The following is a 26,647-nucleotide window of genomic DNA, read 5'->3' on the forward strand; positions in this document are numbered from 1 at the left end:
TTCCGTCTCCTGCACTTAGTTTTTTTATCATTCTTTTTACGTTACGCTGACAAGCCATTGAGGACTTTTTTTTTGTTTTTTTTTGGCACCGTTTAGAAAGAACATATAGCAAGATTTGTCCAACTCGTGTTAACATGAAGGAACGATCGATTATCAACGCGCGCGAAGATAGGAAAGGATAGAACGTAAAAAAAAAAGCTTCGTCTTTCTGCATAACGTCGTTTCTGCTTTTCAGTCATCTTAATGTTCGATTTGCACCCGATCATTTCAACACAGTTTCGTCCTGTTTTTCGTGTTTTATTGTTATTATTTCTCATTTATTTTTTGCTCGACGATAGCAAACTCCGATAGGTGAAACAAAAATTTAACGTTCAGAGGTGAATTCAGCAGCTCCGGTAGAAAACACGTGACTAAAAACACAAATTCGAAAATCGCGCTTTAAAAACAGCTTCTTCAGCCAGAGAACGAGAAAAAAATGAGGAAAATAGGCTAAATGACAACCAAAGACGACCGAAGAAGTGAAAAAAAAGTATTTGAAGCGATAAGCTCTGCTTTGACAAATGCGCTATGATGTTTGATTACAGGAGTCGTTACTGAGGTGTTCTCTGCTAACGTCATTACACGTATAGAAAAACGAAGATGAAGGGATCAAGCAGTGAGGTAATAAAAAAGGCTCAGTCAATACACCAGCACCGCGCGAAAGCTGCAAGACAGGAATTGAGCGCGGCGAAACAAAAGCAGCCACTCAAGGAAAAAATCGCTCCGACGGGGTTTCTGGAGAGTATGAGTCGCGTGAAAAGAAGGATCTCACTGCGAAGTCATTAGGAAATAGGCAGGCCCGCGGTGTCATTTATTACTGCACCCGCCGCCATGTCAGTGAGCACGCACTCGATTTCCTCTCACTGTGTGATGGTAATTAGAAGAAATTTGCGGGATTATCCCAGTATAGAAACACAGGGCGAGAATGCGAAACGCAAGTACGAACGTACAGGTGTTGTCATTATTAATAATTGCCTCTAATTACTAGAAGATAAAGTGCGATGGTGTGAAGTGGTGATAAGAAAAAGCAACGATGAAGCTCCCGCAAAAGCTTCGCTTCCCCTTCCACGCAAGCAGTGTTTCTTTCTTTGCTTCATCGACTAGACGAAAATGTCGACGCCACTATTTTTAAATTTGTTTGCACTCCGCCGGCGCACTGCAGTTATACACTGGCGATTTTAATTTGGCAAAAATTTTTATCTTTTATCGAAGGTGCAAATTGAACATATCCTTCGTGCAAAATCAAGTAATCGAACAACTGCAGTAGTAGTCATGAACTGTCACTTCTAGTTGTCTGTACCCTTGTTCATCGTGTACATTTTTTTGAACGCGACCTGCGCCTATATACAACCTAAGTAAGAAAAATTGTAGGCTCCACCTCCTTATAGTAACAACGCACCTGCGAAAGATAATCGTGTTAGCTGGTTCTTGTTCGAATGGTAAGACCTTTTTTCAGCTAATGTAAATACCCTGAATTTTATTGGTTAAAAATTTGACACTACTGCCTAAGGCTTAGGGTATTACCTACGTCATTTGACCTTGCTGCGACATCGCAACTTCTGATTATATTTACTAGGGAAGTTCAAGTTTTCGACCAAAAACCTGCAACAGAAACGTATGACAAAGTCAACTCTCGATAAGTGCTTGGCGTCATGAAAACAAGGGAGTGCGATTTTATAGGATACTTGTGCAAATTATTCTTGGGAGGGACAGCAATGGTTGTGGGTGAGGCTGACATGTTTTCTTATTTATTTGATTTAGATACATAGAAAACACTAAGCCACAGACCGATTAGGGAGGAAACTTGCTGACAACTGCCATCATAGTGTAACTGCACAAGAAAACGGATGGGAACACTATAGAAGAGGAAAGCACACACAAGCACAAAGAGCGCTTGTTTGTGCTTCCTTTTTCTTTTGTATTCCCATCCGTTTTTTTTATGCAGCTACACTATGAACCAGTATCAAATGGCCAAATATACCACTCTTTGACAACTGCCAATTAGGGGGTGCTACGCCCACCTGCTGAGAGAAAGAAAAAAGGAGAAAATGAGAAAAAAACTAAGGACAAGAGTTTGTAGCCAAACTCATGGTGACTTTTCGTACTGCCTGTTTAGATTTTTAAAGCAATACCGATCGGGTCTCATTATGGTAGCCAACTTGACATACAATGGATTACAAGCCATCTTGTAGGGCAGGCATAAAAGAAGCCGATAAACTAGCAGCTGAGACGCACACCTGTTGACTTCTTGACATTAGGTGTTAGAATCTTATTTTGCTGCGTTGAATAAATGTTGCGCTGGTCGCATGAAATAATAGCAGTGCAATGTTGTCATTAACTTTGTAACATTACCATTCAACTACGCTGCTATGTCAAGCTGAAGCCACACACAAAACCCGTTCCTACAGCTCTGACGACTCTAGGTAGCGCTCATACACTTTACTTCTTGCATGCAAAAAAAAAATGTCCTTGAAGCGTCCAGAACGCAGCACAATGGAAGCTTGTGCTGTACACAGTCACCTTTAGTGTCCACACCATGACAAGCAGCGAGAGCCCTTTCACAGTCGTCCTGGCTCTTTTGGTGGGCGCTGCTTGGACACCGGTCGAACATAGATCAACTTAGATGCTCGGAGAGATTTCAGCGTGGACATGTGAAAAACAAACTCCTCGTTTACGGTAGCTAATTTACACTTCTTATTCCGTTTATGTTGGTATTGCGCGTACGTGCTTTTGTTTGCATTTTAGTCGAATTGCCTTTTTTTTCTACCATTGATTGTGGACATGCTTATTTCCTGTTTGGATGTATTACAGACTTTACAGTGCTTTATAGTTTCATTCTAATTTTTTATGTTATCATTATTCTAGTTCTTGTTTGTAACATCGATGATATTCGTGCAGCTGGTCCTGGTCGGGCAAAAACGTTTTGTTTTTAGATTTATGAAGACGAATGAACACGTGAGCCCTGTATGCTGAATGACAAGAGGTTAATGACATCAAGTAATAAAAATGAGTGCATCACTGACCAAGATGAAATTCTGAATCGACTGGATAGTACTTGCGCTAGAATAGAAATAATGTACTTAAAGGAAAGTTGATGAAGCTGTTGTTAAAACAATTTGGTAATAACATTTTGTTTATTTGTTTTTCACGGGTGATTTCACCTAAATAGTTTTGCAATAGTACAATGATATCATAATATATTATAGAGATGATATTCAAATCAGTTCTCCTTATTTTTATTTACTTTTTGAGTGTTTTGGAGTGGAACTGTAAACTCTGACCGAGAACATTATCAGCACAGAGGGCAATGAAAGTGTTTTCCCGTTTTTTGCGGTCACCTGGGCTTCGTGAAAAACTTTAGCTGGTGCCTTATTCTTTTTGTCTTCTCCACCTTTTTTCACAATATTTCTTTTTCATAATTTTTCTTTGCCTTTTCCAAGCACAGGATAGCCTGAGAACTGGCTAACTTTTCTGTCTTTCTGTTAATTTCTTCCTCCACTTTCTTCTTCAGAAACAAAGATGTCAAGCCTGGCTCCACCAGTGTCGTTGTTATGGTAGTTGACTAAAATGGTATTTTGCCTCCTTTAGACAAATTTTGAACCTTCCATGTTCCCATGGGACTACGCGTATTGCCGCTCGACATGCTGCCTGGCCATGTCATCCTTCAGAGCGCCAACAGAAGCCCCGTTTTGCATTTCCCAGCTATAGCAGAGATGCAGTAGCTCTATCGCAAGACTCCAGCAAGCAAACGTTGTATTTGTAACCAAATCTACAGCGCAAAAAAGTGTCATGTAGTTAAGAAGACGCTGAAGGCGATTGCTTGCGTCTGCTGTAAATGCTGTCGTGTTTTGCGTTGAGCATTCTTTAAGCATGTTTAACTAGCAAAACCAACCATTCGCGCATTTTCGTGCGGGTCGTATGGCCGTTGGTAAAATGAGAAGAAAGCAGAGTTTTTCTTCAGTGTGCCAACGAGTCGCAAAGAATTTGTTCTGTACACTTCGTTTGCTTTTTTTTTCATTCACCTTTTGAACAATCTCTGTATCGTTCTCTTTCAGCTGCCCGTGGTGTACTTAGCCACGAATGCTTTCTGTGGTGCAATTAGGTTTCCCCTTTCTCTTCCTTCTTGGCTCGAAGCACAAAAAGGATGGTTGCAATTGGTAGGCAGGAAGGCTTGCGCAAGGACAAAAAGTCGCGTGAATGATTAAAGTGATGTTTGCCACGAAAGGTTCAATTTCAACTTTTCCGCCCCCGTGGACGACGCTCATTGTATCGCTTGTTTCTTCCGGGATCCTCGACCAGCTCTCTTTTTTTTTTGAGGGAGGCTGTCATAAGGGTGGCTTTCTTTCATTAGCCCAACGTCCCTGAAAACACGGTGGCACACTAAAAAAAGAAATCACGGGTAAATAAGCCCCCGACAAGGATGAGTGATAGCAAGGAACAGCCGTTGTACCAAAGGACAAAAAAATAAAAAAGAAAGCTGGAAGTAAACACACGCGCACAACGCCGGGATCGAAATGACAAGAACATCGTCTTCTACGTTACAGCGATGTTATTTCTATAATCTATATTTTTGTATTTATAGTGAACCTTTTGCCCATGAACCAGTTAGCGGCTTTGATCATTTTTTTTCTGCTCCGGAAATTGTTGCTAACGGTGCGCAGTTCTCTGTAACCCGAAAACCTGCTAGCGTCTCCGTACGTGGTAAATGAACTCACAGTAAAACACAAATACAATAATATAGAGTGTGTTTATTAAAGAGAGAACGAGGAGGAGGACAGGAAAGAGGAAGGGAGTGTGGTAAATCCAGCAGAGTAGGAGGAATCGAGAGAGCACATATAGGAGCATAGGTGCAACTGGATTTATCAGAGTGAAAGCGCCGTAATGATTCAGTCGGCTTGTGCTTTCTTGCCAATTTTGTCTCGCGGTTCCCAGCAGTGTCAGTGGAGAAGAGTCTGGTCAGCAATATTGAAAATGACGAAGGAAAATGAACGCCACGCTCGTTACTCACTCATTACAGCATTAGGCTTATTGACTTGCTCTACTAATTATTTTTTTCATTAAACACCGTATTAGTGTGCATCTCTATTCGTCCAACATTACTACAGGGTTTTCTTAGTGTAGGTAACATTTTCTGTTCCCAGACGTTGTGGCATTCCTGCCTATTGTTAAAATAGTTTTTTTTTCGTTTGGCTTCAGAGGTAAGTGGTTGCTTTGCTACTAAAGTCGTGCCATTTATAATTGTATGTTTGTGCGCGGCTGCAGTTGCACTGGTAAGTCAAGCGCAAAGTGCCCAAATAACTTTGGCTTGTAAGCTCTGAAAGTAAAAAAAAAGAAAAATACGCTGACGTAAATGGGGTGGATAATTTGGTTCCTCTTCTTGGGGTTATTTATTTATTTAATTTCAGAAATACCACTAAATGCCCTTATCAAAGGTATTTTAGGAAGAGAGCGGTGAGTATAAACGCAATTTACAATTAGTAATTTAGTAGCGGCTACAAGGAAGTCAATCACTTCAATGAAAAGGGATAAGAAATAAATAGACAAGTAAACTAACAAAGAATGAAATAAGATAATTGACGAGGCCTCTTTTCTCAATTTGTACAGCATTGAGAAAAACCAGCAGATCATATGGTGAGGCAAAGTAAGGTGAGCATCACTTGTAATTTTTAAGTTTATTGAAGGTCGCAAGTTTGATCTCTGCCAGCAGTGAGCTGTCTTTTTGTCGCCTTTACTTTCTTAAAATCTACATCACAAGCATTATAATATAGTTTTAAAATACCAATGAAGTCCGCCATACGTTCCCTGGCTTCATCATCTACTGGTTTTCTTAAAGTAATAAAAGCAGTTTAAAAAAGAGAAAAAAGAACATGGCTCTTCCCTCTGTCATAACAATAGGTGCAACAAGAAAGTGAAATGTGTCTCCATAGACGTGCCTCATATAACAAAAATCACACTTTGTCTTAAGTAAATAACTCACAAGCTATATTCAAATAATCCACAAGCTATATTCACTGTATATTAATATACAAAAAACGAAATGGTGCCACTCTTCATATTTTGAACTGAAACACCTTTGAAAAAGGAGGAACATCATAGAGGACACAATGAAAGTTTGGTATAAGATAAAAGAATTAACGGACAGAAGCAACAGACGTGCGGTGTGCTCAAAGCGTAGCAGGCGCAGCATGTAATCAATGCCGTAAATGAGCTTTTTACACAATGCATTCGATTTGCATGGAAGGAAGGAAAACAAAGTGCGCTGCAACTTTATGTTTAACGACCTAAAGCGCATACGCTGTGCGCAAAAAACACATTACAATTTTTAGGATTTTATGTCTCCATTTTTTTGCGCATCCTCGTGCTATTTTGATGATCCCCGCGTTGTCGGTTTCACTAGAGTTGATAGTGCATGGATGACACAATGGACGATCATTTGAATGCTGCTTTGTTCTGGCTGCCTTTGTGTTTAATCTAGTGCCATATGCATATCCGCTCATGCGTACTGTCATGCGCATTAATGCAGCAGGTGACATATCAGTGTGACAAATGCTGTTTCATAAGTCGAATGAGGCGTTCTGTTTACCCTTTTGTTGAGTCTCAGCTTCCCTGCACCGCTGTTTTTCATTGTAACATTGCGAACTTATCGTTTATTCGGGCTCATTTTCCTGACCTCTGACCACGGCCTCCACATGCTTGAGGATACTGTTTTTCTATTGTGCTGCACAGCTAGCACACTGCCAAGAATGGGCCTATGTCTCTTCAGGTATAAAAATGTTGTATGCATCCTCCACAGCATCTGTAAGCAACGCGAAGCCAAGGGTATATTTTAACTCCGATGAAACAGTTGCTCCGAGCGAGCTGTCTTGCATTCGCTGATGACCGATACATGTCTTTTTTGAGAACGAAGCTGTCCAGTTCTACAGGATCAAGGAGTACTCACATAGGTAAAATTTAGGGTGGTGTAAGGAAGCAAGAGCGGCCACCGGGCACTAACGCGAGCTCGGCTAGCTCGAAGCAGAAGACAACGAGGCAGAATAGAACAGCCGGCCTTGTAAACTGTCATTAAGTCTATTTTTCTGTCTAGGCAACAACTGTGACGGGAGCGCTATATTGTGTCGGATCACTCAGACGTGCACTCTAACATATGAAATTAGTATTAGGTTTTAGTTCGTTCTTTTAATAAAGGTCATTGTATCTACAGCTTCGCGCACGTATATACCATCATGTTGGTATGACATCGTAAGAAGGGGCGTCAGCGTCAATGACTTCGACCGAGTATGGCACTCACCTGGGCAAGGGACGTCACAATCCTGTTCATGGAGGAGGTGGCGCCAATGAGTTCAAGACACCTCATCCGAAAAGAAACTTCACACCATCTCGTAGCACCATACGAAACATCAAGTTGGCAGCATTTTGGATTGTAATTAGCGTGCGTTACACCACACTTTCCGCAGGACCTCAGGTTTCACTCTTTTATTATAAGCCTCAGCTCACACTGACAGTCACGTGAGCGCGTATCTGCTTCGTAAACGCGCTGTGATTGACGTATCCGTTTCAAATAAAATGTCTTAGTAAACCCCATCGCGTGCGTCCGTTGTATCGGGAAGTAAAGGATAGCCTTAACGAAGTGTTCGGTTGCTTTTTGGACTGGCCAAGGGTAGGACGCCCGTCGGACATTCCAAAGAAACAAGAGTAGTGGCGGTTCGAAAAACGTCGGTGTGTAGAGCGAGTGTACCCGTTTTCTTATAGCCAATGCCAATGACAACGATCGAGCAAGTGAAGCCAAGCACACGTGTGACTCTTCGACATCGCAGAGCTTCCCCAGTTTCGCTGATCGTCCGTCTTTACAAACAACTGTATGTGAGTTTTTGTTTGCTAGTATGTCTGAGACAACATGGCAAACGTAGGCGTTTGTCAGATGCACATGACTGCTGGCGTTGTCCTTCCACTCGCCAGACAGCCTCTACGTTTTCAAACCCCGTGGATGAGACTCCATACTGCACTCCCTTTTCCTTTGCCTCTGCCTCTTTCACTTCTTCTTCTTTGTTTCTTTTAAGCGTGGTGCGTATGCTTCAGAAGCCTCAAAATCAAAAAAAACTTTGTCTTTAACAATTCACTGCTCTATGTATCCCGAGTTAGGTGTCCGAACCAACACATTTAGTTTAGCTAGCTTCACGCTATCGTAAAGAGACCCTAGGAAACGGTAACGTACAATCACTGACTTCATAAATTAAGCGACACACCTTGAATCAAGACCGTTACAGGTAATTATGCGTGACCCTCCTCCTCATAACTGAATTTTCTCCTTAACTCGCCAACACGTAGTCGTCACTGGCCCCGGGAGCGGGCTCGATGGAGAGGAGACGCAACACCAGGCAGTTGATATCAGCTTCATCGGGGTTCGCAACGCTATACGAGCTGTTCCCATTTTATTTTTATCCTGTACACCAACGATATGAAAAAGTCATGTATGTGCGACAAACGAAACGTATTTGAGAGCGACCACCGGAAGCGTAAACAGGGTTGATGAGATTGCATCTTAACGGGTGAAGCTGCCGCCGCACACGCGAGGAACCTGGTGTTCAGCAGAAAGTGAAAGCCCGGCGCTCATCGAACCGACGAGCTGAAGCGAATCTGTTCGCCAGTTGCCATACATGCCTTACACGATGTTGTGGCTCTACAAGTCACCAATTGCTAGATTTGTTGCACGCAACGCAGAAAGGGGGATTCATGGTATCCGAGATAAGAAAGACGAGATAAAAAAACTCCAGGCCTGCGCGGTAGGCGCAGCACAGTCACAGCGAAAGGTAGAAGAGCGGCCTTTCAGAGCCTTTTCTAAAGACTCATTGGGTAACTGCTGCAATCACACTTGCTTGATGCCCTCTGCGACGTTTTATTAAAAATATAAAGTTAGTAGGCCAGCACTCACCATGCTATTTTTCGACATTCTTCTGAGAAGCGGGGTATCCGCTAAACAATTGCGAGGAATTTTGTGCGAATTTTTCATACAGTGGCTGACGACGATTAGAAATTATAGCTGAAGTGGGTATGCCCCACAGTTATTAGGGAAACAAGAACAAGCTTTTGTAGTGAGTTGGAGCATTTGAGGGCCCGCCCCCTCGTTACGCTATTCGCATTGTGCGACAACTGCTTGTTCTTTCGCTGGTTTAAAACGCCTTACAAGTCGTATTAACGCGATTGATTGCTCGACATCGGGCCTGCCGAAGGCAAGTTTGTCAACAAGTTCCAAGCACCGGCGTAGATCAGTAGTAGAATACTGGGCTGGCACCCAGTGGACCCGGGTTAGAGCCCCACTGTGTATTTGATACTAGGTTTTTTTCTGTAATTTCGCGCGATTTAGTTGTGGACACCAGCGGCGGCGGCGGCTGACAATTACAGCGATGCGCGTGACCCGAGTTCTGATGTCATATTAGCTTTCGCTGTAAAACATTCTCGTGCAGCTGACTCAATCAGGTCGGTCACCGGTGCTCCGTATAATACAACAATTGTATGCATATTTGAAACGAAAAAAAAATGAACACCAATATGGCTGAGCCACTGCGATCTCTAGCTATTCACATATTTATAGTTCAGTAAGAAATTACACACTTGACGAACAGAACTTTAGTTTATCTAAAATTATCCTCAGCACTTGTTTTACCGGCTTAATGTGTTTGTAAACCATCATCAAAACCCCATTGATGTCCCTTTAGGTATAGCGGAATTTTAACTTTCATGAATAATCGCATCGGAGTAGTTTTTCATTGCATTTACAGAGAAAGCGTTGCTTAATTGTTGTCCCAAATTGTGTGGACGATATATATTTTTACTGAGTACTGGTTTGATTACTGTGTACTGGTCTATTGAGTACAGGTGTATTTCGATTCCCAACCTCGGCGGCCACGTTTCGAAGGGGTTGAAATCCAAGAACAGCCTTGTCCCTTCTTGGTTTAGGAGCTTGTTAAAGAACAACAGGTGGCCTAAATTTATCTAGTGTCCTCCACTTCGGTGTTCCTTATCGTAATGTCCTCGTCTTGACATGTAAAAAAACTAAAATTATTAGTGACAATCATCATTTACACAGTATTTAAAGAGGTAACAAGCTGGCAATCACATACGCTCATCAATATAAATACAGCCTTCATTCACCTTTCTGTGTACTTTACGACAACAACGAAGATGAGGGGGGAAGGGAATCTCTGCCGGGGCCCACGTTTATGTGTACTCATCCCATCTAAATTTTCGCTGCTAAATGTAAATGTTATACCAGTTGGTGCATCGCTCTTATATATACCTGACCGGACACATGGTCTTTGCACTTGCTTTTAATCCTGCTGGACCTTTTGTTTTAAATGCGAATGCATTTCTTTGTCGGGCTATGTCAGACATCCGCCGTTGTCCACGGCGTCCGCAGCGGTGTCCGCGCGCCAGCAGGTGTTATATGTCCGCTCTCACTCCCTCTCCCATAGCAACAGCGGTGGGCGTGCGTGCTTATCCTCGACCCTAGTAACCGGAGTATGAGTTGCGAAAGAATATAGAAAAGGTGCGTGCAGTGCTTCGCCACTCCTACTCTTGCTGTTTACTCTCTCTCCTCCCTGCGCCCCATTTTACAGTCTGCCGTCTGCTTGCGCCGCACTCTCGACCGTTCATTTCAGGGCACCTCTCAAGAACATCCGGAAATATCTGCTCGAAACTCCAACGCCGAGCCGAAAACGCTGTTTGTTTTGTTTACTTCATAGAATTTTTTAGCCGTGAACGCTTGCTACTAGAGCTGAAAACGCATATCACGCTTCTCGCGACTGAAAAACACCCCGTGCGGCAAACGGCGCTATTAGTGGCAGAGTGTAAGAAAAAAAAAGAAAACATTATTCTTCTAACGCTGAGTTTTCACGTTCGAAACTCCATTATGGACACTACGCAATGCATTCGCATTTCCTCACGATTCCCTTCGGGGAGGTGGGGAATTTTTCTCTTCTCGTTTTTGACGCTTCCATTATGAGATTGACGCTATTTAAGAGCACGCCATTTCTACATTATGCGAGCCATTGGTGACCTGAGCTCATTATTGGTTCCCATTTTCCCACGCTTTTTAGAAAGATGACGTATTTTCGCGAATGAATATGAATATAGATGATGCACAGAATGGATATAAGCTCGTTAGTTGGAAACAGATGTTCGCGAAATTATCAGCGCTCCACCCAAGCACTGCATTAGGACTGGGCGAGGAGTATTTGGCAGCTCATCGAGATTCGACATTTAGTTGCAAGCATGAAGCTTGTAGGCCAGCCAACCATCAGAATGAGCTACCAAAGAGAGCAATATGACTGCTTGTGAATTTGAGTGAGGCTATACGTGTTGTCTTCGCAATGGCATTTTTAAATATCCACACCCACGATAACATTCTCGTTGCCCTCTACATGCATGGTTCGTGTATATGTCACCATGGAGCATGGTCTCGTAATCTGCTGAGCGTTCCTCTTCAGCGCCCAACTTTCGTTCCTTGAGTTTTTGCTGTTCCTGAATTGCAATTTCACCCTGAGTGACAGCTCTCAATGTAATAGTTTAGGAAAGTAAGATCGATTGGTATCAGGTGCCCTAGCAGCACTTAACCCATCGTGTCCGAGAGGTATAATTTCAACATTGTCCTCTTGTCAGCCTTGTTTACATCGCTTCTGTGCTCCAGCGTTGTCAAATCATGTGGTTGATTGCGGACTACGATTGCCAGACGCACCAGATCCGAGCCGCATGCAAGAGCAACACCACCCAAACGGAAAGTCTCTTTTCCAAATCAGTGAGAAAAAACAAAGTGAGACCAGGGTAGATATTTCAATTACAGCCCACTGAAGATCCTCTTCAGCATTGGGTAACGAAACTGCCGCTATTGCTGGTTTTTCGAAAACTGAAGCTGCCGCTCAAATACAAGCATGGCTACTTCGTCAGAATTTTCTAATTGCTGAGACGTCAAAGCTGGGAGCACTTTGGAATACTTCAAGCATTACTTAAGCAACCTAAAAGAGGCATCCGAGTGTAATCGGAGTGGCATTTCTTTTTGTTAACCCCTTAATGTCGACTGGTCACATGTTGCGCTCCAAAACCCACGTGCGAAGATGCATTGCAATTTACTGTTGGTACACCAAGAGAATAATTATAGCGTGCAGCTCGTCGATAATACTGCGAGGCAAAGAATAAATAAGTATGTATAACCAATCTGTTCATTATATATTATTCTGTATATAAAACACCTGGCTTATTTTATCCAACAAGCGTTCATTAGCGTAATTAACGTGTTTTTGTTTCGTCTTTTTTTCTTTTTTGTTCTTTTGAAATACGAGTGCGCATCCGAGCAGTGCCGATAACGCGTATCTGAATCCCAAATGTTAAAATTCGGGGTAGCTGGTTATAACGCAGCGCCCCTTGTCCCGCCTTATTATTTCTTCTTTATGGATGACCGCTCCATTCTATACTGCGTATGGAAGCTCCAGCATTAAGCGTAATTTGAAGCGAGTCCGGCGCGGACGGAGCCGTCACAAAGTGCGAGCAGCGAACGTGTCGGGCTTACCCGACAATGGCTGCTTTGTTTCCAGAGGCCATATGCCCCTGTCCGGGGCTTCTGTCTGGGATGGCGTCATTGTTTGCGCTACGCGCGTCCGTATTGTGCACGCACCGGCAGCCTGCACATGCCGACCATTTTAGTAGCGAAAGCGTAAGCGAACACACTACGCACGAAAATATTTAAGACAAAAAAAAAGACAGAAAAAGAAAGAAACCCGGGACATGAAAGCACTGGAACCGAGCACAAGATACCGCTTATTCATCTCTATTGCTTCCGTCTTCCATAGCGGCCGTTCGCAATGAGCGTGCTATAGCTTGCGCGAAATGTACACGCTTTAGCACGCTTGAGTATCTTCCAAGCGAGCGTAACAATTGTGCACACGCTTTTCCGAGCGCAATCATGCTATGAAGACACTATACACGGAGAAGCGTTGCAATCTTTCAAGCTTCAGAAACAAACGTGGCACGTTCCCTGCCACATGCTCAGGGCGATCACAGAGCTGTTATAATATATAAATATATATATATCGAACGCCTAAACTGCCGGCTGTTTTCGCAACAACGCTATCGTTTGGTGGGTGCAGTGTCACAATATTTTTGGGGAGATAGGAGAACAGGACGAGGACAACAACCTTTATTGAAGCTGGTGATGCCATGCAGAACAAACAGAGACGAGAAGAGAATTAATTTTCCCTATTTTACGGGGGGAACATCGACGTGGGAAAATGGCCGCCTCTTTGACAGGCTGGTCGACCACTTTGACTGGAATGTTTCACTGGACGTTCTTATATTTGACCCGCAATCATGTCATAACAATTTTTGTTGGCTGTTTTTTGGGCCTGACAACTTTACGCCGCTATACGCGTAAGTTAGCTCGGTCCATTTATGACACATTCAATTCATTCATAAATAGGGTCCACGTATACCTTGAGTGTGCACTTTAGCACCAATTACTCTGCGAGTGGCTACAGCAACTTCCCTATACAACTTCTTGCCACTCGGTAAGAAAAGCCACAAAATCGTCAACTTTCTCGGGATTGCGTGGTACCAATAGTGGCCATGTTTTTGCTGCGACGCCTATATACGAAGGACAAAAAAGGGAGAAAATATGGGAAGAAAAGGCAATGTAGGCGATGTTTCTCCCTGTTGAAATTGTTCGCAGCGTGATCACCGAATCCCGTGGGATTAATGACGTCTGACTGATATTGGCCTGATACATGTATAGTGCTCATGTACCACGTCTGCGCCAACGTGCGCCCAGGGAGGATTCAGATGCACATCGCGGTTTGTTCACAAGAAAAGTGCGCGCACCCTGGAGCCCGCACGAGGAGTGATTTATGTTGTAGCGCCTTCTCTCCGGTGCGTCTCGCCGAAATCAGACGGGACTTATGACGCGCGAGAAACCACGTGACGAGGCCTCGCGGCGCGCACATTATTAGCTCCCGACTCTCCAGCTACTTTTCTCTTCCATTGCTCGCCTCATTAATAAGCTGTCCATTTCCTGCTGTCCTTGGCGAGAACGCGCACGGCCGCCAAGCTGCAGCGATGCAGCTGCTTCCGATACAGCTATACCACTGGCGCATACCGTTCCGCGGCCTGACGCGTATCACTCGGCACCTTGCTTTTACGCGCCCGCGTCTGAGCAGCCTCGGCCATGCAGACTCGCGAGGTAGATTGCACGTACGCCGGCATACGCTGAAATACAGAAGGTGAGCGGGGTGACAAAACCGAGGAGAGAGCATTAAGGAAGAGGCGACTCTTCGGAAGGCTTCACTTTGCACGCACAAAATGCGCACGTATATATACAGGGACGTCGAATGAGGGAGGTAGGGCGCGACTGAGACATCAGAACTAAATGAATGCCCGGGGGTGCATGTCGTTGCCTTGCCTATCCTTTACTGTTGCTTGGAGTGTGTTTGCGATGCTTCCGTGATTACCCATGACAGGAGGCTGCAGGCCAGCTCGTTGAATATATCTTCGCCCGCGCTCCGTTTACCTTGGAGGGTGAAAGGGGCTACAAGGGAGATTGCTAAGAGTGCCGCCTAGAGTACCAGCACACAAGCAGCTGGCTCCTTATCTCCCTCTTTCCCGCGACTACATCATGAGAAGAAAACTGTTTATACTCTTGCATCTTCTCGATGGTCATTAAACATGCATGTCACATTATTTCATACCATTTCTTGAGTTCTTTTTGTGTGTGTTTGCGTGTTTTTGCGTGTTTTGTAGCTGTCCCCCTCCTCTCATCTTTATATTGTATGTGTAGTTGTCTCTCTGCCAAGTTGCTATGAATTAGCTGCACTGCTCATCTTTCTTCCTTTCGATCTCTTCCTTTGTGTGGAATGTCTTTCTGTATTACGTTACCCATCTGAAAAAGGAAGGCGCTAAGGCCGTCAGCTACCGAGGGTGTTCCAGTTTTACAACCTGGGAAAAAGATATCGATACTGTTTTATAGCCAACCAGATAGCAGACAGATTTTTTATGAATAATAATGAATTTTATCTAGGCGTTTAATTTTACTGTACAGCCATATTGAGCTTGTGAACGGCCTACACAACCATGTAATATCAGTATTTATTTATTGATTGATTGATTTTTATTTATTTATTTATTCATGTACTTGTTTGTATGAAATAACTACAGACAAACTTGGAACACGCAGAACGGTTACTATTAAATGTGAAAAGGCGGCAGACAGATGCCTTAGAAGCAAATATAAAGAAAAAAAATATATACCAAAGAACAACGTACCTTTATAGGATACTGCAAATATCACCAGCCTGCTAGAACACTCTGCGAATGTTGGTGTTTGCTACTGTCATTTTGTACCCGCAAGCTTTCTAATCTCATCTGCCCACCTAACTTTCTGTATACCCCTAACCGGCTTGCCTTCTCTGGGAATCCAGCCAGTTATCTTTAATGACCAGCGGTTATCCTGCCTTTGTGCTACATACCCATACCATGTCCATTTCTTCTTCTTGATTTCGATTCTCATATCCTTAGCACCAGTTTGTTCCCTGATCCACTTTGTTCTCTTAGTGTCTCTTGTTACACCTACCACTGTTCTTTCCATCGCTCGCTGCGTCGCCCCCAATATAAGCTGAACCCTCTTTGTAAGCCTCCAGGTTTCTGCTTCGTAGGTAAGTACCGACAAGATGCAGCTGTTATATACCTTTCTCTTGAGAGATAGTGCCAATCTACCAGTCATGATTTGGGAGTGCTTGCTGAATGTGCTCTATCCCATTCTTATTCTGCTAGTTACTTCAATCTCGTGGTTCGCCTCCGCGTTTATTACCTGTCCTTAGTAGACGCAGTATTTTACAACTTCAAGTGCACTATTACCTATCTCGAAGCGCTGTTCTCTTACGAGGTTGTTGCACATTAGCCTCGTTTTCTGCAGATTAATTTTAAGACCTACCTTCCTGCTTTCACAGTCTAATTCAGTAATAATTAGTTGCAATTCGCCCCCAAAGCTACTCAGCAAAGAAATGTCGTCCGTGAAATGCTGGTTACAAAAGTATACTCTTTATTAACTATTATCCCTAACCGAGTATATTCTAGGCATGTGAAAACGTCCTGTAAGCACGCGGTAAATAGAATTGGGGAGATTTTATCCCCTTGTCTTACGCCCTTCTCGATCGGTATACTGTCACTTTCTTGGAGCACTATGGTAGCAGTTGGTTCTCTGTAGATTTCTTCCCGGATGGTTATATATATGCTTTGTCGAAGCCCTGATTTCGCAGTGTCTGCATGATTGCTGATATTTCTGCTAAATCGAATGTCTTCTCGTAAACTATGAAAGCTATTTAAAGTGGTTGGCTGTATTTAAAGTATTTCGCTATTACCTGTTTGATAATATGAATGTGATTGATGCTTGAGTAGCCTATTCAAAATCCTGCTTGTTCCTTTGGTTGATTGAATTCTAGTGTTGTCCTAATTTTGTCAGAAATTACCTTTGTAAATAGATTGAATACGACAGAGAGCAAGCTGATTGGCCTGTAATTCTTCAAGTCCTTGTTATCTACTTTCTTATGTATTAAGACAATGTTAGCATTCTTCCAAGATTCTGGCACTCTTCCCGTCAGGAGACTCTTCGTAAACTCAGTGGCTACATTTTCTAACACAATCTGTCCTCCTTCTTTCAGCAGATCTAATGTTACCTGATCCTCACCAGCACATTTGCCTCTCTGCATTCCCTCCAAGGCTTTTCTGCTTTCTGTCATTACTGACGGGACGTTATCTGGGTTACTGCTAGTTCTTATATTATGGTCATGGTTGTCCCGGCTACTGTACAGATCTATGTAAAACTCCTGTGCTATTTCAACTATCCTATCTATATTGGTAGTTACTTTGCCTTCGTTGTCTTTTAGTGAATACATCTGGTTTTTGCCTATCCCAAGTTTTCTCTTCACCGCTTTGACGCTTCCTCCGTTCTTTAGAGCGTGTTCAATTTTCTCCGTGCTATAACTTCTGACATCGGATAACTTAGACTTATTAACTTCGAAAGTTCTGCTGGTTCTAGCTTGTCTGTTGTGTTTGAGACTTTCATGCTTTGACGTTTCTTAATGAGATTCGTCGTCTTCTGGGACAGCTTGCCAGTTTACTGTCTGACTACCGTACCTCCAACTTCTACTGCACACTCCGTAATGATACTCATCAGATTATCATTCATTTCATTAACGCTAAGGCTGGTTTTCTCAATAAAAGCCGAGTATTTGTTCTGAAGTGAGACTCTGGATTCCTGTACTTTCCCTTTTAGTGCTAGCTAATTGATTGACTTCTTGCGTATCAGTTTCTGTTATTCTTTTCTGAAGTCTAGGCGAATTTGAGACCTTGTCATTTTATTGTACCTGCGTCCTATCTTGTCAAGCACTTCCACATCCTGCACGACGCCTGGGTGTGCACTCAGTCTAAAGTTTATTTCTTTCTTACTTTTGTCATTAGGACTCCTCCATGACCATTTACGATTCCTTCGTTCTCGGTAGAAGGCATTCAAGATCCATAAATTATTGCGTTCTGCGAACTCTACTAATAGCTTCCTTCTGGCACATTTAATGCCAATTCCATAATCTCCTACTGCCTTGTTTCTAGCCTGCTTGTTCCCTACTTTACAATTGAAGTCACCCATCAGTATATTATACTGTATCTTTACCCTACACATTGCCAGTTTCACGTCCTCATGGAAGCTTTCAACTAGCGCGTCATCACGGCTGGATGTAGGAGTTTAAGCCTGTACCACCTTCATTTTGTATCTTCTTTTGATTTTAAATATGATATCTACCACCCTTTCATTAATGCTATAGTATTCCTCTATGTCACCACCTAAGTTTCTGTGAATAAGGAACCCCACGCAGAATATTGTTCTGTCATCGAAGCCACGATAGCAAAGAATGTGCCCAGTCTGTAGCACTGTATAAGCCTCCTCTGTCATCTTAGCCTCAGTGAGCCCTATTACATCTCATTTAACACCCTCTAGCTCCTCAAATAGTACAGCTAGACTTCCCTCACTAGATAAGGTTCTAGCTTTAAACATTGCCAAGTTCAGGTTACAATGGCGGTTTGTCAGGACCCAGAGATTCTTAGCACCCTCTGCTGTTTTGCAGATCTGACCATTGCCGTGATCGGCTGCTTCTAAGCCGCTGGGGACTTAGCGCCGTGTGTTATTTGACGCATGCATGTGGGAGGTAGCGGCCAAATACTGCATCAGGGTGGCCAATCCTTATCTGGTGAGGGAGTGCGTTACCGGTGGTGGTCACCGGTGAGGCCGCATCTCAGACCTTTATCTAAATTATCAATTATTAATTATCATATAATGCAATTCCATCATCACGCGGATGTTTTAAAATCCAGTTGGGAGCTGCTGAGCACCGGAATTCGAGCCACGAACGTCTTGCACGCGAGGCTGATACTCTAACCACTACGCCATCGTTGCTATTCATTGCATCGCGCCATGTTAGCTATAGACCTGCTCCAAATAACTTTATGATGAGGCGTCCGTCAAAAAAAAAAAAGCAGGCCACTTCACGACTTCATCATTCATACGTATGTCATCTAGCTGTGCTGGGCCGCTCTTTTAGAGCTCCTGACACTGGAGGCCGCTGTAGGGTTAGTTCTCTTTATTTGCACGTGCATCCGAATTGGTACCTGAAGAGCTCGCTGGATCAGTATATGCCATGAGCCATATACTTTTGAAAATGCAGGTACTTTTCGGAGAGACATTTTCTATTTTCACAGAGGGAGGGAGGTATTTATTCGTTTTTTAATTAGGTATAAGTCAAGGAATAAAATAGAAAATGTAACAATGTGACTTCGCACAAAGGTTTCATTTCACATTTTCTGTCCATCATGCTTCACCTATAAAATGAAGGGAAAAAATGGACATAGACGTAGAAGTACCTAGTCCAATATTGGACGTTACTGACAATTAAGAGATGTATTATTACTAGTGAGGACACTTCGGCATAAATTTACTGATTTTTCATGCTAGGTTACACCGTAAGCGGCAAACAAATATGATTTCAGCATACGCAGTGAAATGTACAATATTTTAGGTCAATGAAGAATTTGATTAATACTACGTGAAATCCTCACTTACTCATGCCGTATTTCATATATTGCCACGCGCTATGCGGAATAAATGGCTACTCGAAATTTTACGTATTATAAAGAGAGCATCTCCTTCGAGTTAGAGCAGATTCATTTGCCATGCAATGCACATGCTATATGCAATAGACGCTCCACGCAGATGACCTTATGCTTGCTCAAAGAAGTAACTGGCCTCCTCCACACTTTTAGGTTACTTGTTACTGTGGAAGCGGTGTTGGTGTGTATAATATTCCCGAATGGGTCATATCAAATAGCACTGTAGGCGTCTGATCATGCAGGCCAGAGCCCGCAGCTTCTAATGAAGACGGCCCCTTTTCCTGGTTTCCTTACGAGTTACCTTGAATTTGCGCTCTCCAAACCTGCGTCGAAATAGCTAACGCGCTATGATAGCCATATAAAGTCGGGGTATTGGTAACGGGGCGTATAGTTTGCAGAAAATCGCGAGACTGCGCTCTGTTGTGCGCATTTTATTCTTTGTCCAGCTAAAGAGCTCGATTACACCGTAAATAACATTCGCTTCCATGTTACTTATGACGCGGAGTTACTTATGACGCGGCGAGGCTAAGGTAGCGATAAATAATTGATGTCCATGATCGTCAAGAATGCGTGCGGCTATGCTAGATGGCTCGCGCTCATTAGCATCGCCCTTACACGCAGACGCGCCCGCCCGTGTATACAGAGTCCATCCTGTTAATAACGAAAAATAATAATAATAAAACGAGAAAAAAAGTGAGCGAGCGAGAAAAGATGCCAGCTTCCCTCTTGTACCACGGAATAGCAATTATAAGCACCCAGGTGGGCAACGTTTTTCCGGTGCGTCTGCATGCAGTTCACGGTAGCCGCACAGAGAACTCTATCAGGCACGCTCCGAGAGGACTGGATATTCCAAGTTGTGCCCTGTTGCACCCGTTTACCCACGACGGGAGCCACCACCACAGTCGAAGTTCATTTAGCATTTGAGCGCACAACGAGACGCATAGCATACATGTGTGGGCGCACGCTCTTTCGGCGTAATTAGATTGCCGCGGGATTCGATCGGCCACCACACTCGGCAAGCGTCCGGGAACTCGCAGTGCCGAAAGCCGGCTTTGGCGAGGCTTGCTATATTGCGGCCCACGACCACAACGAAGCTCGCAAGTGGAAGGGGCGATGAACTCATCGCTGATTAATGACATGCACCGAGAGCAACCATGTCTCTTGCCTCTACATTTGTTCGCCTTTGACGGCCATTGCACACCACGACAGATCTTCATCGATGGCGTCTTTGAGAGGTCACGAAGTGACCGTGAAATGAGTCGAGCATTCCTCTGCTGATCGCCGTGTGCACTCGACACGCACTCGACAAACGCTACCGAAGTTTCGCCCTCGAGTGAAGGCCCAACCACATGTACGCATTTTCCTAGCGACAGCGACAAGCAGCAGTGACAAACATGCTCTTTCGCACCGTCGCGTCGCAATGGCTGCAACCGCATGTCGGCGACAAAGTGTCATGGTTGCTTGCATGAAAACTATCGCGTGCATATCCATAAATTCTGAATAGATGTTTAAAAGTTGTTCAGTGACAACATGCCAAATTAATTACGGTCTTTTGTGGTATAAGGAAGCCACAAAAGCATTTCACGACCTTCTTGTTTCGCAATGTTTGGTTTCACCACGACAGGGTACCCAAAAGCGGACGCCACTATGGCTATGACTCACTTCGCATGATGATTTCACATTGAAGCAAGCGACCATGATTGTCGCCAGCTACCGTCAATATATCAAAACAAACCTTCGATAACCAGATTTACGACAAAATATGGCTTCTCTTTCACTCTCTGCGTGAGATACGAATGTCAATAGAGTGGTCGGTACCTTGCATTTCTTGAAGTACGCGCTGATAGCAAGCACAAAGAGCACATTGCAATCAAAGCAAGAACCAGGAGCGCATTCATGTTGCAGGAAATTGCCCTGCTGGTTTCCGGGCGACAAGCGATCTTTTCTAGTTTTCCAGAAACGCGCGACACGACAAGCGGCGGCGACGGATCGGCCTCCGCGATAGCAAATCCTGTCGCTCGTCACTGCCGCGACAAGAAAATCACGTGCATGCGGTTAGGCCTTCATTCTGTGAGCATGCGACCGGTGGGCAGTGATGACTAAGTGGTTTTGCATAGCGATGCTGTTGGTGGCACGCGTTAGTTAAGATTTTTCATGGCGCTGTCCGTCAGCGCGAAATGTAGGCCCATCCCAGAGATAGTGCAACTACCGGTTCGATCCGCGGTGAAGGTAAAGGCTTCTGTAGTGAAATACTGCGCGACAAGCGTCCCGGTCTTTGCCGTTTTCTTTACCACAGGTTCAAATTGTGCAGTTTAGGCTTCTTCTGTATAGGTACGGAGTAATAACGATGCAAGATTGCGTGCTACTATTTTGTGCCGTCAAACACGCTCTCAGTATACTGGCACCAAACAGGCACAATACAAATTAAGGAAGCACAAAACGTATTCAAGCTCTAAACATTCAACTGTGAGTATATATAGACGAATGTAAAACGTCAAAAAACACAAAATACTGCGTTAACAAACGTTTTGAATGTCGTACGCACACGCAAACATCACCATTCCCACAGCCTGCACTCGTACAAAACAGCACAATAGCAACACAAGCTAGGCGAAGAAGCGTCATGCTGGATATATCTTCGATTATTCTGGTTCACATCCGTAGCTATATAAGCACATGTGCTAAGCTAGACATGGGTCGACAAGTGGCTGAATTCATTTTGCCAAACTATTTGCCATGCAGTCTTGTTGGTCAATCATGTCCACAGATATATGAGTGTCAGAATTTTTTTTTATCATGGTTGTCACTTTTGGGGTCGTCAATGTGTCCCTCATAGTGGTAATGATAAAACGTTCATTTGTGGCCACATTTCACCTTAACGCCTGCACTAGGGCAATTATAGGGCGCAGTCATGTACGTACGTACTATATGCTCTGTGGTCGGTCAATGCCGTGGTAGCCAGTGTATTAGTAATCACTGTAGGACCACAAGGTAATCATTTCACTCAATAATCTTCCATGCCAAATATGATGCATTGCATGTAGCTAGCACCGAACAGTTTTTTTACACTATTAATTTAAAGCCATTAAGTTTTTGGTCACCCTGATTCGCCCATTTGTTCCTTGCGAAAAACTTTGAGAATAAAAATTATACTGTGAATTTTTGCTCGTCAAAGAGCAACCAAGTGGATCAGCTACTTAGTAACTCTCTAAACACAGTGACTTCAAGCAAAAGACCTTAAGTCGACAATCCGATCTGCCCCTTCATAGCGTATACAGAAGTACGCGTCCAGGTGCACGTATCAGGTGCATGGAATCCGATGTTGAGCGGAGCATTGTTGGCGTTGATTATCGTAGGTTTTAAATAATTTGATTTGTGTAAATTTTATTTTGTCATTGGTGTTTTTTTAACGAATGTTTTGCGTCATTGTGGCATTGGTGTACAGGATACTGGTAAGGAAGACCTTCCGATGACAGGGCGAAATGGCGGCGCCCAAAACCACAAACCCGTCATGAAGAAACATACATAAAGAGCGAACACTACCATATGGCCCTGTGGCCCAGCTACTGCGCGGCTCTCAGTGCCACGAGGGGTTGGTCAGAGCCGATAACGTCTTCAGCATAAATGAAATAACAATTTTTTAAATGCGAAGCATTTCTTAGCGAACTTCGGCGACTTTGAGCGTATCTATCTATCTATATCTATCTACCTAGCTGCCTATGACTTTTAGCTCTCCTGGTCGTCCCGATAAGGGTATTAATACCAAACTTAGTATGGCATAACATGACTGTATGGAGAACATATTTGACTAGTCATAACATAAAAATCATGCTATGACGTCATAAATGTCATGACATACATTTCATGCTCCTGCTGCTCTTGCGGTGGTTTCTTTCACATGACATGTTGCAAAACTAGTATGGTATGACATGATTGCGCGGTTAACACAAACGACAGATCATCATAACATGAAAATATTGACACGTGTCATGTAACAACATGACTACATGCCACGCTCATGATGCGCTCGCGGCCGCTTCACTAGCGTTATATATACCAAACTTCGTATTACAGTACGTGAAGGGATGACAAAGGTATGTGACTGGTGCAAACATGATAAACATGAGATGGGTGTCATGTAACAACATCAATACATGCCACACTCATGATGCACTGGCGGCTGTTTCGCTAGCCTCAATTGTACCAAATTTGGTATTACGGGACATAAACGGACGACATAGGTAAATGATACATCCAAGCGTGATCATCATGACATCCGTGTCATGTAACAACATGACTACATGCCACACTCATGATGCGCTCGCGGCCGTTTCGCTAGTTTCACATATGCCAAATTTGGTATTACGTGACGTCAATGAATGACGAAGGTATGTGACTGGTGCAAACATGATAATCGTGGTATGCGTGTCATGTGAGAACATGACTACATGCCACGGTCAAGGCGCCAGTACATTTCGACGAGACATGGTGTGCGTGCTCGCCGGCGTTCATTTCGTCGCGTCACGCCGGCGTAGCCACGCTATTGATTCATTTGTGGGGTTTAACGTCCCAAAACTACCATTTGATTATGAGAGACGCCGTAGTGGAGGGCTCCGGAAATTTTGACCACCTGGAGTTCTTTAACGTGCACCCAAATCTGAGTACAAGGGCCTACAACATTTCCGCCTCCACCGGAAATGCAGCGGCTGCAGCCGGGAATCGAACCCGCGACCTGCGGGTCACCAGCCGAGTACCTTAGCCACTAGACCACCGCGGTGGGGCGGCATTGCCACGCCAAGCGCGTGTCCTGCCATATACTTGCAGGCACGCGACGCGCTGCGTTGCTTTGACGCATGCGCGTTTCAGCGCGTCCAGTGTCCCTCAGTCACGAAAAAAGGGAGAGGCAGAGTTGTTTGGGTAACGCATCAGCGCGAATTGCAGCATGTCGCAGTTTGCGCCGGTTGCCGTCAGGCCGCGCCGACGGACGCTGGTCGCGGCGGTCACGCCTGGCGTCAGATTTTAGAGTGCTCGCGTTTGGCTAACGTGGCGCCGCTGTGCCCAGCATGCGCGCGCGTCAACGCTACGTTGGAGTATATTGGGCCTTTGATGATGTGCTCGTGGCCGTTTTGCTAGCTCCACATATACCAAATTGGTGTTACGTGACGTCAACAGATGACGAAATATATGGCTGGTGCAAACATGATAATTCTGACACGCGCGTCATGTAATGACATGACAGCATACCACGCTCATAGCGTGCTCCCGGCCATTTCGCTAGCTCCACATATATTAATTTTGGTATTACGTGACGTGAATAGATGATGAAGGTAAACGACACATCCAAACATGATAATCACGACACAGAAGTCATATACGGCATCATTTACCTCCACCTCGTTCCGTAGTGCTCATTTTAAAGTGACATATCAACCTCTCTCATCCGTGGTTCGCATATCATCGATTGCCACTGTATGTGGTATCTGCAATTTTTTTCTTTCCGACGTTGGGATTTAAGCCCGTACCTTCATGCGCCAAGAGCGATTGTCTTTACCACTAGGCTACACACCCATGCTGCCTCAAGGGGGACACAAGTACAGTGCATCTAAACCACGTGAATGTGCCTCCATGTGCAAAAGGAATGCCGAAAGATAACACTTTCTAGTCATACTTCACTGTTTTCTGTTGTAAGGCATTAAATGTCCTCAGCGAGATATGATGAAGAGCGACTATGAAAAATTGCACAAATTAATTAAAATTTTTTTTGGCGAAAAATGGATGGCAAACTTTGGTCCTCATTGTTTTACTTAGGAGGCTATTATATGTTTTAAGAAACGAGTAAAAGCGAACATGGTTACGCCATCTAGCGATTTGTCAGACCCTTTCTTTTTGGGCCACGAAAAGGCTGGAGTGACCACTCGTAGTATAGTTCTCTATGAACCCACTTTTAAAGATGATAGTCTTTTTGGGGGACCTTGGCCGCCAAAAATTTGGTCTGTCTGTCTGTCTTTCTGTGTGTCTGTACATTTGTCTGTTTGTCTGCGCTAACGATACCTTTAAAGACACCAAACGGTACCTCAAACGACCAACCCCATCCGCAGCACCCACCAATATTGCTCACGTTTCAGCGTTAGTACTTGTGAGATTGTCAATCAAAAAGCCATTACTGCGCATATCTGAGGCACCATAAGAACACGACGATGTTTTTAATGTGTGCCTTTATACTAGAGAAGGGACACACAAGTAATTCTAAGGACCGTAGCGTTTATCACGCTGTGCTGACAGTGCAACGCGATGCTCAAAAAGGCAAGTGTTTCCAACGCTTTGCTAAGACGACACGGTGGTGGCACCTGCCTATTGCTTTCCGTTCTGCTGAAGTGATTCTTAAAAAGAGAAAAGAAGAGAAAAGTGAGCCCCGTTATTGTCTGCTTCAGTGAGCGACACCGCCACAGTAGCCCACGAGGGATGGGGGTGAGGAGGGATTAAAAGGATAGGAGTAAAGATGTAGGAAAGCCGAAGAAGGAGAAGAGAAGAAGAGATGTGAAGTGGTGAGCCAGAGCGAGCGACGACAAAATGAGGGGATAGAAGAGATAGGAAAGATTGGAGCACGGTCACTGGAGTCCGAGGACGGGGCGCACCTGCGAGAGCTCCTTTCGGCGTCGGTGGATGGCGTAGAGCAAGTCCAGTAAGTCCGAGCTGCACTGTCGTCGGAGGTGGAAGGTCGTCGGCGGCAGGAGGTGACGTAGGGCGAGCCCAGTCGGCCAGAGCCACGCTGACGCCGGAGATCGCAAGCGCGCGGAGCGCGCGAGCGCCCGACCGTTCGGCCCGAAATCCTGCAAGCGAGTCCTTCCGTTCTGCTCCTTATCACTTCTGAGACAGGCGCGCATATTTCTCCGCGGGCGCTCAAGCCTTCTTTCCTTTTCGAAGATAACTGCCAGATGGCACTCGCGTCTAACGTGCCTCGATGCACTCGTTCGCTTTCGCTGCACGGATAGACTCTCTAACGCAGTGCTTCCAGACCACAATTCACCGATATTCTCGAACAGTACATCAAATGAATGTTTTGTTCACTCTCTCCACACGCAAGGCTATCGTCTTTCGACGACATTTGCAGTGAAACACGCAGATACGGGGCCAATGTTTTGTTCGCGTTTGTTGTTTGGCGTGCCTTTTTCACTGTCTTTGAAGGCGTAACGCTGCCAGTATGCTATTTCAGCTTGATCAAGAAGCAGTACTCTTGGAATATTCAATACATCACCAAAGCCTACTTCACTTTCACCTTTTTCTGTCTGATTCTTCGCGTAGCTGAGTGCTTTCATGGGTGTATTTGGCTCAGCAGAAAACAAAGGTGCGTGTTTTAAGAAATGCTTCATTTCTTAGTAACTTTTCAGCCATGACGAATTTCGCCCGCTTTCGCCTT

At 44.3% G+C, this 26,647-nt stretch overlaps 1 long non-coding RNA gene across 1 annotated transcript in view; it reads right to left on the reverse strand.

The window, feature by feature from the left end:
- Positions 1 to 26,068, reverse strand: part of LOC142776037 (uncharacterized) — a 44,126-nt gene extending 18,058 nt beyond the window's left edge. The window contains exon 1 of the long non-coding RNA XR_012887250.1: positions 25,866 to 26,068. This is a non-coding gene — a long non-coding RNA (uncharacterized LOC142776037). The remainder of the gene's footprint in view (positions 1 to 25,865) is intronic.
- Between the last annotated feature and the right edge of the window lie 579 nt (positions 26,069 to 26,647).

The sequence above is a fragment of the Rhipicephalus microplus genome, chromosome X (assembly GCF_043290135.1).
Source record: "Rhipicephalus microplus isolate Deutch F79 chromosome X, USDA_Rmic, whole genome shotgun sequence".
Taxonomy (NCBI): Eukaryota; Metazoa; Arthropoda; class Arachnida; order Ixodida; family Ixodidae; genus Rhipicephalus; species Rhipicephalus microplus.